The following is a 13,248-nucleotide window of genomic DNA, read 5'->3' on the forward strand; positions in this document are numbered from 1 at the left end:
TCTCCATGTCAGAAATAGCATTCATTACACAGCATTTGGGATTCTGTTGGAATCTGTTCGTGAGAAAGACCTTCAGTTCAGTTCAGACCGGTTGCCTGATATAACATATTGGCGTAATCGTTTTTAACAGGTTTTTGGGGTTTTCCTAGCCTTTGCTGTTTGCTGTATATTCTACTTAAGGATGACAGACACCAGTTGTTAGCTGTTATGAATGTTGTTGGAAGGAATTGGAAGGAAGTTTTTAAAAGCCTAGTTCTTTTGCAGTTAAGCATGTTTGGCAGGGTGCTGGCTGTGCATGTGGAAAACTGATTTGTCTAGCCATTATTCGGAGGAAATAAGCTCCCGTGAAAAATTTGAGTTGCTTTCAAGTCTGCCCATGTGCTGACAGGACTCCTGTCTAAATGCACAAGTAGGCACATTTTGAGTGAACCATTATGGAATAGGATAAAATTAATAAAGATCTTATACATACATTTAATGGCCAGCAGATTCAGAAGATTCAGAGTAAACGATGCTTACAAAAGCTATTATGATAAACAACATGTTAAATACAATGGCTATTCTCCACTGATAGATGTTTTCCCGGGAAAACAATAGTGCAGACTCTAAATACAGCAGCATGTCATCGTTCTGATGTCATGGAGTGCCTTTCTTGGATGTTAAAATGTAACAATGCAACCACAGAAATCTGATTGGACTCATTTTAATTGCAAGTGTAATTTGTCAGCGCTGGATGCAAAGCATCAGTGTCCACTTGTCTATGTAGGTTCTCAGTCATCCAGGTCATGGTTTTCTTAAATGCTTGGGTAGAAGGTGACTATACTTATTCTTCTTCAAGAACCTAAAAAGAAGTCCAGTCGCCTTCAACTCAAGCTCATTAGAAACCTCCACTTGCTATCTATGGATGGTTCTTGGTTCTTGTATTACATCTGACCAATACCTTTCTGCATACGGTGACAGTTTGCAGTTTCTTTCTGACCTTGACAAGAGACCAACCACTGTTTCATGTGCATGGCTGTCATGGTTTTGCGACAACACTTTGAGAAATGCCCGCCCTGTTTCAGCATGACAAGTCCATAAAGATGAGTTTGATGAATTTGATTTGGACGAACTTCACTGGCCTGCACAGAGCCCTGACCTAAATTTAAACCCCAATTAAATATTGGGAGCCAAGCATTCTTGTGTAATATCATTGCAAAACCTGACACACTTGGTAACTAAAAGCAAGCATCAATGGACTCCGAGGTACTTCAAAATCTTGTAGAATGGGTTACCAGGGTGAAGGCTGTTTTAGGTTCAAATTTGATAAAATGTGATCCCATATCAATGCCTGTAGTTTTGGAGTGGGAGTTCTAAACACCTTCTGGTCTTTTGTCCATATACTTTTAATCTATGTGATTATTTGCATTTATTACCTCATTTGTGCATAATTTGTGGTGTAGAAAGATGTAAGCTAGCAAAATACAACTGGAAGATGATTTGGGGAAGTTTATAATTTAATATTAATTGTTTTTACTATGGCAAATGTGGATTGAATGGGAAGGTTGGTACAACAAGACAGAGAATTGTTAAATTGAAGGCAAATGTACTATAAAACCACAGAGCCAGACTGGCTAGTTTAGTTTCCTCCTGCTTGCTATGTTCTAGACAAGGTAATGATGTAAAACAATACATTATAACCTTTTAATTACCAGCAAATGGTTGTTAATTGTATTCATTTCTTCTGTGCCCAAAAGAGCTTTCACACACTAAAGCTTTTACATAAATCATGTGTTTCTGAGATGTTGGGAAAAGCTCTAATTATATGCCTTGGGTCATTCCTTGGCTATAAAAAGACCCATTGGAGTACAACATCACAGATAGCTGCACAATTTCATTATTAAAACAACAGCTTGAAAGGAATCTGCTACATGCTTGGAATACAGGATGATTAGCAGTCATTAATATGGCACTTCTATGCATCTCACCCTTTTTTGGTTTCTATTATGCTCTTATATGCAGCCACTCAATCCATCCCTCCACTTGCCCGAACCCAGTATTCATTCATTCAGTTATAGCCTTGCGAATGCATTTTCTGCTGCATCATCTGCTGCATATCTGTACTGTACTGTTCTATAGGCTATACAAGCTGTCCATGCTAGACTTTTGTTTAAACCTGGATGAATGTGACTGTTGTGCGTGACCTGTTTTTTTCTGCTGCTTTAAATGAAAATTTAAAAAGAGAAAATCTACCTCTCTTTCTCTGAATTTTTTCTCTGTATCTTACCGGGCATTACTGCGCTTATGAACTGCAGAATATGGACTGTCGCTAGCTGGAGGCAATTACATGCCGATCTGTGATCTGTATTGTATTGTGTTCAGCCATGTAAATACCAGTTGTTTATTTATACATTATATTTATACTCATATTTAAACCCATTTTCAAACTGTAATAAAGAAGTGTCAATCAAGATGGACCGTCTGTGTTATTTAAACTGAGCTCACACATCCTGAGAACTTGGGTTCGATTCCTGCCTACGGTCACTGTCACGAGTTCTACCTTCTTTCTTCTTCCTTCCACCTTTTCAAAATACAATTGTCCTTCTTTATAAACTCTATTTATTAAGAATTAAACACCAGGTGAATTCACTGTAATACAGGACTTTGTTTCCCACTCAGAGGAAATCAAAGTGACAAATGTGGCTTTAGACAGGAAACAGGTTGATTTAGGGAAAAGGGGAAAAGGCAAGCGCAGGGCAGAGGAGGAGGTCGTGGGTTTAGGAGGGTCAGTGCAGATTACAGGAATTGGAACCTTTTCCTACCTCTCCACCCAGTCTTGGCTTGGTGAGCGGGAGATCGTTTTCCTGCCTCCGTGTTCACGTGCTCGTTGGGTTATTACAGAACAAATCAATTGTTGTTGCAGTGGAAATTTTCGTTTACATCTACATAATTGAGTAGAGTATAGATTGTCCGTCTATTGCAATACAGTTTGAGGAAAAAGATCACACTGGTGTGGGTTTTCCTAGGTAGTTTCCTCCAGTTTCCCACCACCTCCCAAAACATGTAGAAGCTCATAGCGGTGTAAAACTCGCTTGACTGTGGAGAGTGAAAATTTACTTACACACTATTTCATACACGTCCCTTACATGTATGGAAATATATGTAAACTGTTCACCTAAACTGTGTCATTACATGATAAGCTTGACGAAAAATAATAATGCACTTATTACCAGATACAGTTTCAAAAATGTGGACGATATGAAATGCATCTCTAAAAATCCACAGACCAGCCGGTGAGCACAAAATCAATCATATTATTTATGTAAGAGCATATTAACATTAAAGCCAGAGCTTCAATCCAAAGGTCATCTCAACAAGACACCTTTGAAGTAAACTGAAATGTCAATTATGAGCCGGGTCTTCTTTTCTCTTATTTCCAAAAATCCAATGTATGAGCCCCATTTCTATTAAAATAGGTATATTTTGTATAATGCACTGAAAATTCTCTTGAACCTTTGTTTAACTGACAAAAATACAAAGAAAATGTAATACTCTTTCTAGCCAGCTTGACTTTATTTTGTAATTGTAAAGAAATTCGGGCACTCAGGTGGCACAGCGGTAAAAACACATGCTGGAACCAGTGCTGGGATCTCAAATACATCGTATCGAGTCTCAGCTCTACCTGCCGGCAATTAGCCTGTTGTTCAGATAAGGGTGGTATAATAAAAAGCTGCATAGGGACTATCATAACTAATGCAATTACCACCTCTGCTGGCTGATTGATGGTGCCTGCACAGAGACAGGGAAGAGAGTGCCGTCAGGGTGCGTCTCTCCGTACACAGTGCTGATCCGCATTGCACTCGTCAAAGTGTAGGTGACAAAATGCATACGTCTGCTGCCCACATGTTGGAGGGGGCGTGGGTTAGCTTCGTTCTCCTCAATCAGAGCGGGGATCGGGGGATCACATCCATTCAAATATTGTCTCTTAAAATGAAGAGCTGTTTTACATACGGACATCATTTCCTGGAGTTCACATGATCTTTTTGGAGGGAAAATAACTGTGGAAACTGAGTGGCTTATTAAACTCCTTATTTTAATGTTGTTTTTGTCCATATTTTATCCTAAAAGTCTTATATGGTCAACCATAACATGTCCACCCTGTTATGAGATATATGAGAAAAAGCAACACGATTTGATCATTTTAAAAATAATCATACTAAAAAGCAGAGAATTCTTTATCTGAATTCACGTTTATGCTAGCATGGTTTTGTTCACTCGCTAGCTAATGGCTACTTTTATGTCAGAATGTCGAACCTGTTATGGTCCACCCTGTTACAACCTAATACGTAACAGGGTGGACGTCACAGCTTTATTATTCAGTTTGGTTATAATAATAACAGGAATATTGATATTATGTTTGCATCCTTTAAAGAATGGCCTTAAGTGCAGCTGAAAGACAGAAACACAACAGTTATGCGTTTGTCCATAACAGGGTGGACATCCTGGGTTAGAGACTGCATAAAAATGTTTTAATACAACCTACAGTTTGTGCTTGAGCTTGACCAGTATTAGTTTGGAAATGTATTACACGTCCTTTTTATAATAAGACATGAAAATCCCAGAAATAACCCAGTTAATGTTTTGAAGATCTGATGATGTTCTGTTCTCAGAAGTGAGTGTGCAGCTGCTTTATGTATACTGACCTTTCCTTAACCAAACCTTTTCTGGGGTAAAATACAAAAATAGTTAGTTAATTAGGCTGTCTGAACAATCGGAGAGCAGATAAAGAAATGATAACTGACTGTGCTAAATTGACTGGTAAAAGTGCTGGTTGAACTCTGCCAGATGTTCTTGGGCACTTATCCGGCAACTGAGCCCTGCACGTTTCCTGGAAAAGTGCATCCTTTCATTTTGTTCCTCCCCATCATCAAAAACCAGTCATCCACTGAGCCGTTAGAGAATTATTATTACATTCTACTGTGCTCTACCGTGAAACACTTTCTCCATCAATAATGTTAATAATTGCTATTACGAAAACCCTTTTCAGCCTTGTGGCTTTGGACGCTGGTTGTGCCCAAACCTCTCGATCTGTGTAATCTGCACGACGTGCCACATGCTAGTATGCTCTTGTAATTTCAGCAAAATTGTGCTCATGCTGTGAAAAGCTCTGAAAATTGTTAGTGGAGGAGGGAATGATGAAGCAAAGACTTTGTTGTGGTTTGCTCTTGCATTTGGTGGCAATAATAATCTTATGTTGGCAACAATAAACTGGTTATTTTTGGTGTTTTTATTATTATTATTATACACTGATCTGCCATAACATTAAAACCACCTCCTTGTTTCTACACTCACTGTCCATTTTATCAGCTCCACTTACCATATAGGAGCACTTGTAGTTCTACAATTACTGACTGTAGTCCATCCATTTCTCTGCATGCTTTGTTAGCCCCCTTTCATGCTGTTCTTCAATGGTCAGGACTCTCCCAGGACCACTAGAGTAGGTATTATTTGAGTGGCGGGTCATTCTAGGCACTGCAGTGATACTGACATGGTGGGGGTGTGTTAGTGTGTGTTGTGCTGGTATGATTGGATAAGACAGCAGCGCTGCTGGAGTTTTTAAACACCTCACTGTCGCTGCTGGACTGAGAATAGTCCCCCAACCAAAAATATCCAGCCAACAGCGCCCCGTGGGCAGCGTCCTGTGACCACTGATGAAGGTCTAGAAGATGACCAACTCAAACAGCAGCAATAGATGAGCGATCGTCTCTGACTACGTCTACAAGGTGGACCAACTAGGTAGGAGTGTCTAATAGAGTGGACAGTGAGTGGACACGGTACTTAAAAACTCCAGCAGCTCTGCCGTGTCTGATCCACTCATACCAGCACAACACACACTAACATACCACCACCATGTCAGTGTCACTGCAGTGCTGAGAATGATCCACCACCCAAATAATACCTGCTCTGTGGTGGTCTTGTGGCAGGCTAAAGCAGGCTAAAAAGGTATGTAGAGAAACAGATGGACTACAGTCAGTAATTGTAGAACTATAAAGTGCTGGTAAGTGGAGCTGATAAAATGGACAGTGAGTGTAGAAACAAGGTGGTTTTAATGTTATGGCTGATTGGTCTATAAACTGGCTTTTTAGTACATTTAAAATGTCATTTGAAACAATGAATTTTAAAAAATAATAAGATAAAGAAAATACCACTGCTTTAACAGGTGGCATCTATTTCAGTAGTCGCTACCCAGGTGGTCCAAGAACTTGGCGATGAACCAAGCCTTGGGTTTGATCCCAGCACAGTTACATTCTGTTACTGCCATTGTCCCTGAGAAAGGCACTTAACTTTAAATCAGCCAAGCAGACCTGCTAACACAGACCCCATTTTTAAAGAAGTTGAGATGTTTTGCAAAATGCAATAAAAACAGGAGTCTGTGATTGGCTAATTCTCTTGAATCTTTATTTAACTGACAATGCTGTTTTACATTGCTTTATTTACTAATTAGACTTTTTTGGGAAATAATGACACTAATTGTTGCAGTTTTGCAGGTGAAGTTTTTGCCCATTATTATGCCCTCACATACTGTACTTGGTTGGTGAGGCAAACTGAAGAGGATCCATTGCTGGGCTCACCAGAGGGCGGAGATGTGTAAGGACCAGCCTCTCCAGCATCTTCATCAGATGTGACGTCAGTGCCACCAGCCTGTAGCTGTTGAGGTCCTTTGGAGGAAAAATATAAGGTACAGTGTATCACAAAAGTGAGTACACCCCTCACATTTCTGCAGATATTTCAGTATATCTTTTCATGGGACAACACTGACAAAATGACACTTTGACACAATGAAAAGTAGTCTGTGTGCAGCTTATATAACAGTGTAAATTTATTCTTCCCTCAAAATAACTCAATATACAGCCATTAATGTCTAAACCACCGGCAACAAAAGTGAGTACACCCCTTAGTGAAAGTTCCTGAAGTGTCAATATTTTGTGTGGCCACCATTATTTCCCAGAACTGCCTTAACTCTTCTGGGCATGGAGTTTACCCGAGCTTCACAGGTTGCCACTGGAATGCTTTTCCACTCCTCCATGACGACATCACGGAGCTGGCGGATATTCGAGACTTTGCGCTCCTCCACCTTCCGCTTGAGGATGCCCCAAAGATGTTCTATTGGGTTTAGGTCTGGAGACATGCTTGGCCAGTCCATCACCTTTACCCTCAGCCTCTTCAATAAAGCAGTGGTCGTCTTAGAGGTGTGTTTGGGGTCATTATCATGCTGGAACACTGCCCTGCGACCCAGTTTCTGGAGGAAGGGGATCATGCTCTGCTTCAGTATTTCACAGTACATATTGGAGTTCATGCGTCCCTCAATGAAATGTAACTCCCCAACACCTGCTGCACTCATGCAGCCCCAGACCATGGCATTCCCACCACCATGCTTGACTGTAGGCATGACACACTTATCTTTGTACTCCTCACCTGATTGCCGCCACACATGCTTGAGAACATCTGAACCAAACAAATTAATCTTGGTCTCATCAGACCATAGGACATGGTTCCAGTAATCCATGTCCTTTGTTGACATGTCTTCAGCAAACTGTTTGCGGGCTTTCTTGTGTAGAGACTTCAGAAGAGGCTTCCTTCTGGGGTGACAGCCATGCAGACCAATTTGATGTAGTGTGCGGCGTATGGTCTGAGCACTGACAGGCTGACCCCCCACCTTTTCAATCTCTGCAGCAATGCTGACAGCACTCCTGCGCCTATCTTTCAAAGACAGCAGTTGAATGTGACGCTGAGCACGTGCACTCAGCTTCTTTGGACGACCAACGCGAGGTCTGTTCTGAGTGGACCCTGCTCTTTTAAAACGCTGGATGATCTTGGCCACTGTGCTGCAGCTCAGTTTCAGGGTGTTGGCAATCTTCTTGTAGCCTTGGCCATCTTCATGTAGCGCAACAATTCGTCTTTTAAGATCCTCAGAGAGTTCTTTGCCATGAGGTGCCATGTGGGAACTTTCAGTGACCAGTATGAGAGAGTGTGAGAGCTGTACTACTAAATTGAACACACCTGCTCCCTATGCACACCTGAGACCTAGTAACACTAACAAATCAGATAACATTTTGGAGGGAAAATGACAAGCAGTGCTCAGTTTGGACATTTAGGGGTGTAGTCTCTTAGTGGTGTACTGACTTTTGTTGCCGGTGGTTTAGACATTAATGGCTGTATATTGAGTTATTTTGAGGGAAGAATAAATTTACACTGTTATATAAGCTGCACACAGACTACTTTTCATTGTGTCAAAGTGTCATTTTGTCAGTGTTGTCCCATGAAAAGATATACTTAAATATCTGCAGAAATGTGAGGGGTGTACTCACTTTTGTGATACACTGTATATGTAAATATAGGTACATTTAATTTGTGTGTGTAAATTTAAAACCGTGGTAATGTGTCTTGTTACAAGAACATGCTGTAACATTCGCTTCTGCTTACCTGACTCCATCTCCATAATAAACTGGTCCCTTACACATCTGCGATTGTACGTCCAAACAGTCCACAACCAGTGACGGTTGTTTTTTGTATTGTGTCCAAACAAAGTTATAGCCAGTTCTGACCATACTGCAGAGGAGTACGATTGGTCTCGGGTTTTAAATATCCGCTGCCTGCCGTTGGGTGACGACAGCTTTCATGCCTCCTGCTGCTGTCCACACATCTTTTCTGGTAATTATTATTTTTTTGCCTTTCTTGTATCTGCTCATAGTGTCCAATTCTTTTGCAACAAAAGGAGAGTTAAAACCTTTCAGTCAAAATACAGCCTATAGGCCCACATTAATTATTTTCTTGTGCTTTGTAAACTCCCAGGTTCCATTTCACCTCATGGACCTTGATCTGGACCCTCAGTTTCACTCTCTGGTGTTCCTTGATATGGATCTCTCTCAGCTCTGTCCTCATCTGGACCCTCTGCCTTACTCTTAGATGTGCCTTGATCCTCTGCATCATCCCCTGGCTGCAGGCACCGAGTCCCATGTCTTAGCGTGTGTGGCTCCCGTCCTACTTTCTTACTAACTGGTCCGAGTGGCTCTGTGTCTCTCACTGGCATGTCTGTAAATTTGGAAGAAGTACCATTAATTTTCAGTTATGTGAAGAGCAAACTACTTTGCACAACAGTTCATGAGGAGCAAGGACTGGAAAACAAACTAGAGCAAATAACGTATGGTTTGAAGACAAATAAATAAACTCAGCAAATTGAAGGTTAGGAGTCATTCGTAATATTTATATTAGCTAGTATGATGGATAGCTGCAGTATATAAAAGTATAGGTACATTTAATTTATGTGTGTAAATTTAAAACCGTGGAAATGTGCCTTATTACAAGAACATGCTGTAACATTTGCTTCTGCTTACCTGAATCCATCTGTATATTTAAATGATCTCTTAAACATCTCCGGTTTTTTGTCCATATTGTCCACAACCAGTGCCGATTGTTTTTTGTATTCTGCCCAAAAACAGCAATCGACAGTGCTGGCCATACTGCAGAGGAGTACGACTGATCTTTATTTAAAATGTCCCCAGCCTGCAATTTGGAGATTAGAGCTTTGAGGCCTCCTGCATCCATCCACACATCTTTTCTTGCATTTTTCCTTCCCTTTTTAAATCTGGCCATTTTGTTGCGTTGTTTTGTAACCTGAGGACAAAAGGATAGTTAAAACCTTTCAGTCAAAATACAGCCTATAGGCCCACAGTCATTATTTTCTTGTGCTGTGTAAACCCATTTGATTTACCATGTTTGTTTAAACACGTTTTGTTCAGTACGACTGAATGTTCAATATCTGAATGCTAAATAATTCCACATAAGTAATATACACTAATAGGCCATTACACCTACTTTTGCACCTACTTGAATTTATATTCATTGTAGATTTTGTCAGCTTCACATACCATGTAGGTGCACTTTGTAGTTCTACAGTTAAATACCCAAGAAGTCTGAAGCTGGAGTTGCTAATAAAATATTGAAATATTAAAATACTAAATTAGTCCCTAACACAACTGCGATTGTACGTTGTTTTTTGTACTATTGCCAAACAAAGCTATGGACAGTTCTGATTATACTGCAGATGCGCATGCTTGGTCTCGGTTTACTGGAATGTTTTGGGTCATTGTCATGTTGCACGGCCCACTTCAGCTTCAGTTTTTGGACAGACGGTCTTACATTTTCCTCAAGCACCCTCTGATACAGTGAAGAATTCATTGTGGGTTCTATCACGGAGAGCTTGCCAGGCCCTGCTGCTGCAAAGCAGCCCCAAACCATGACATTTCCACCACCATGCTTCACAGTTGGTATGAGGTTCTTCTGCTCAAATGATTTGTTTGGTTTGCACCAAACCAAACTAATGTCTGAGGTTTAGGTTTAAATAAAACTCTAACGATGGTCTAATCACTGCAGCTGATGTGGTGCACCCAATTATAATTTTGCACATTTTAAGTAGTAATAAATGTGGGGTGTCCTTACTTTTCCCTCTCAAAAAAATTGTTTATTACATTTTACAACTTGTGTTTGAAAGTCATTTTTAACATTTTCTTGTTTACTTTATTAAGCTCAGTCTCTCAGTACTGTTTAAATGAAGCTCAAATGTTCATATGTTTAAATATGTTCAAAAAGACAAAGGTTAACTATATGATTACTTACAAACAATACAGAACGAAGGTTTTGTTACCTGGCAGTGGACAAACACAGCAGTTCTCACACGTGGGGATCAGGTCCAAGTGCTGAGTGTGATTTATATACAGTACTGGTAACCACAACATTGCCACCTGATGGTCACCAAGTGTACTGCATATAAAATAATGCTGTTTTAAATTAGCAGCTCAACTCCCCCTGTGCACTTACACAGACCCCAGTCCGTCGTTTACGTACCTAGAAAAGCATCCAGCGTCAGCAAAATTATATTTTAACTTGTTTTTTATCTCTTATTACTGAAATTATCCCTTCTGACATTTCGCCATTTTAACGCGTTCCATTCAATGCATGATCGACAGCAATACTGACCAATCACAGCCCTGGATTCACCCAGCGCCCCTTAAAAAAAGTTCCGCCCACCGGCCAGTCAAATCTGCATGTTTCTACTACAACTGGTGGAGCCTTTGAGCTGACCTCGTCCCAAACCGCACACTACCGTACTGTCTAGTGTATTATTTCATTTATTTCATTTCATTTTCAGCATTTAGCAGACGCTTTTATCCAAAGCGACTTACACAATGAGCTGAACACGATGAGCAATTGAGGGTTAAGGGCCTTGCTCAGGGACCCAACAGTGGCAACTTGGTGGTGGTGGGGCTTGAACCAGCAACCTTCTGTTTACTAGTCCAGTACCTTAACCACTGAGCTATCACTGGCCTGTATTACCTAGTTACTCCGTCACCCTTTATAACAAATTTCTATTAAATAACTTTTAAACCAGTGGTCATATTGTATGGCGTCAGAATAGTGCCAAAAGTGAGAACCAAAAAGTACTTTGGTTCTCACTTACTCACGTATTTCTTGGTCTCGCTTTCAGTTTAAAAATCTTCTCAACTTATAGTTTTGGCACGGTTTTAACGGTGATTGGATGTTTTCTGAAAAAGCTCAGCCAAAAGCGAAAAACAGACTATTTAAAAATGTAAAATACAAAATGAACTCAAAATCTGCTTTTTAGGTTCTCAATACTATAAGTGCGATTCATCTTCCGCCCGAATAATAAAAGTAAATAATAATAAAGTCACCTCTACTTTATTATTCACCACACACCGCCCCTTTACTACAACTCGTATACTGACACTGTCACCCTTTATTACATAATAAAACAGATTTTTATTTAATAACTTTAATAGCTTTTAAAGTATTCATCATATTGCTCTAGAACAAGTTGTATTTTATCAAGTGTAACCCACATTACATACTACAACTCTGTCACCCTTTATTACATAATAACATAATAATAATACCTTCACACATGTGCAAGTAAGACATGCTGTGGGCACTGAAGCACCCCCATACTATGACAAATGTTGGCAGTTGCATATTTAGCTGATATCGGTGTGGATGGTCTTTTTTTGTCTTTGGCACAAAGAACTCAATGCCCATCTTAAAAAAAGAATAAGCTAAAACATGGTACCATTTGACAACAGCACACGTTTCCACTGTCTTTTGGGCCATCTCAAAAGAATCTGGGCAAAGACAACTTGACATTGTTTCTGTATAATAGATTTATTTTTGTGTAAAAGTTTCAGGTTGCACCGGTCTGCAGTGGTCAGTATCTATCAAAAGTGGTCCAAGGAAGGAACAGTGGTAAACCGGCGACAGGGTCATGGAAGGCCAAGGCCATGTGGTCTGATCCAACAGATGAGCTACTGTGGCAGTGTGATGCTTTGGGCAATGTTCTGCTGGGAAACCTTGGGTCCTGCCATCCATGTGGATGTTACTTTGACACGTACCACCTACCTAAGCATTGTTGCAGACCATGTACACCCTTTCATGGAAACGGTATTCCTTGATGGTTGTGGATAATGCACCCTGCCACAAAGCAAAAATGGTTCAGCAATAGTTTGAGGAGCACAACCACGAGTTTGAGGTTTTGAGTTGGCCTCCAAATCCCCCAGATCTCAATCCAATCGATTGTCTGTGGGATGTGCTGGATAAACAAGTCTGATCCATGGAGGCCCCACCTCGCAACATACAGGAGTTAAAGGATCTGCTGCTAACATCTTGGTGCCAGATACCACAGCACACCTTCAGGGCTGTTTTGGCAGCAAAAGGGGGACCAACATAATATTAGGAAGGTGGTCATGATGTCTTGCCTGATCGGTGTGTATGCTTGGTACCCGGTCAAGAAGGGTTGGCAAATTCGAAACATGTACAGTAATGGTCACTTGGCAATAAAAACAAGTTCTTAATGTGGAAACATATTAAAAAAGTAACACAGTGTACCATGCAATGGAAAATACACATTAGAATAAGTTAGTTTTAAATGTCAAACAAGTTCTTTGTCAGGTGTCCAAATACTTTTGAACATATAGTACAGTATATATGGTACAGTAAAAAACTGTGTCATATCTACAGTATAAACCACTGATTGACAGTTTAAATGTATTAACGCATATCATAGATGAAACGCAGATTTCGAAATAGCATTGTTTTGTCCAATCAGCATGCTTGAATTTCAAGCATGAACGAATCAGCGTAAGCAGACCGTAGAATGGGCGGGATGGTTTGTAGCCAATGAGCGTTAAGAGTTGATGTTTA

General features: G+C 40.3%; 1 long non-coding RNA gene across 1 annotated transcript; it reads right to left on the bottom strand.

Annotated features, from left to right (window-relative positions):
* Nucleotides 1–6,424: 6,424 nt before the first annotated feature.
* LOC134300155 (uncharacterized) lies at nt 6,425–10,749 on the bottom strand. Its single transcript, XR_010007316.1, has 4 exons — nt 10,685–10,749; nt 9,375–9,654; nt 8,464–9,072; nt 6,425–6,698 (listed from the first exon to the last, which is right to left on the bottom strand). It is a non-coding gene; the product is annotated as an uncharacterized LOC134300155 (long non-coding RNA).
* Between the last annotated feature and the right edge of the window lie 2,499 nt (nt 10,750–13,248).

Source organism: Trichomycterus rosablanca, chromosome 22 (genome assembly GCF_030014385.1).
Source record: "Trichomycterus rosablanca isolate fTriRos1 chromosome 22, fTriRos1.hap1, whole genome shotgun sequence".
Classification (NCBI taxonomy): Eukaryota; Metazoa; Chordata; class Actinopteri; order Siluriformes; family Trichomycteridae; genus Trichomycterus; species Trichomycterus rosablanca.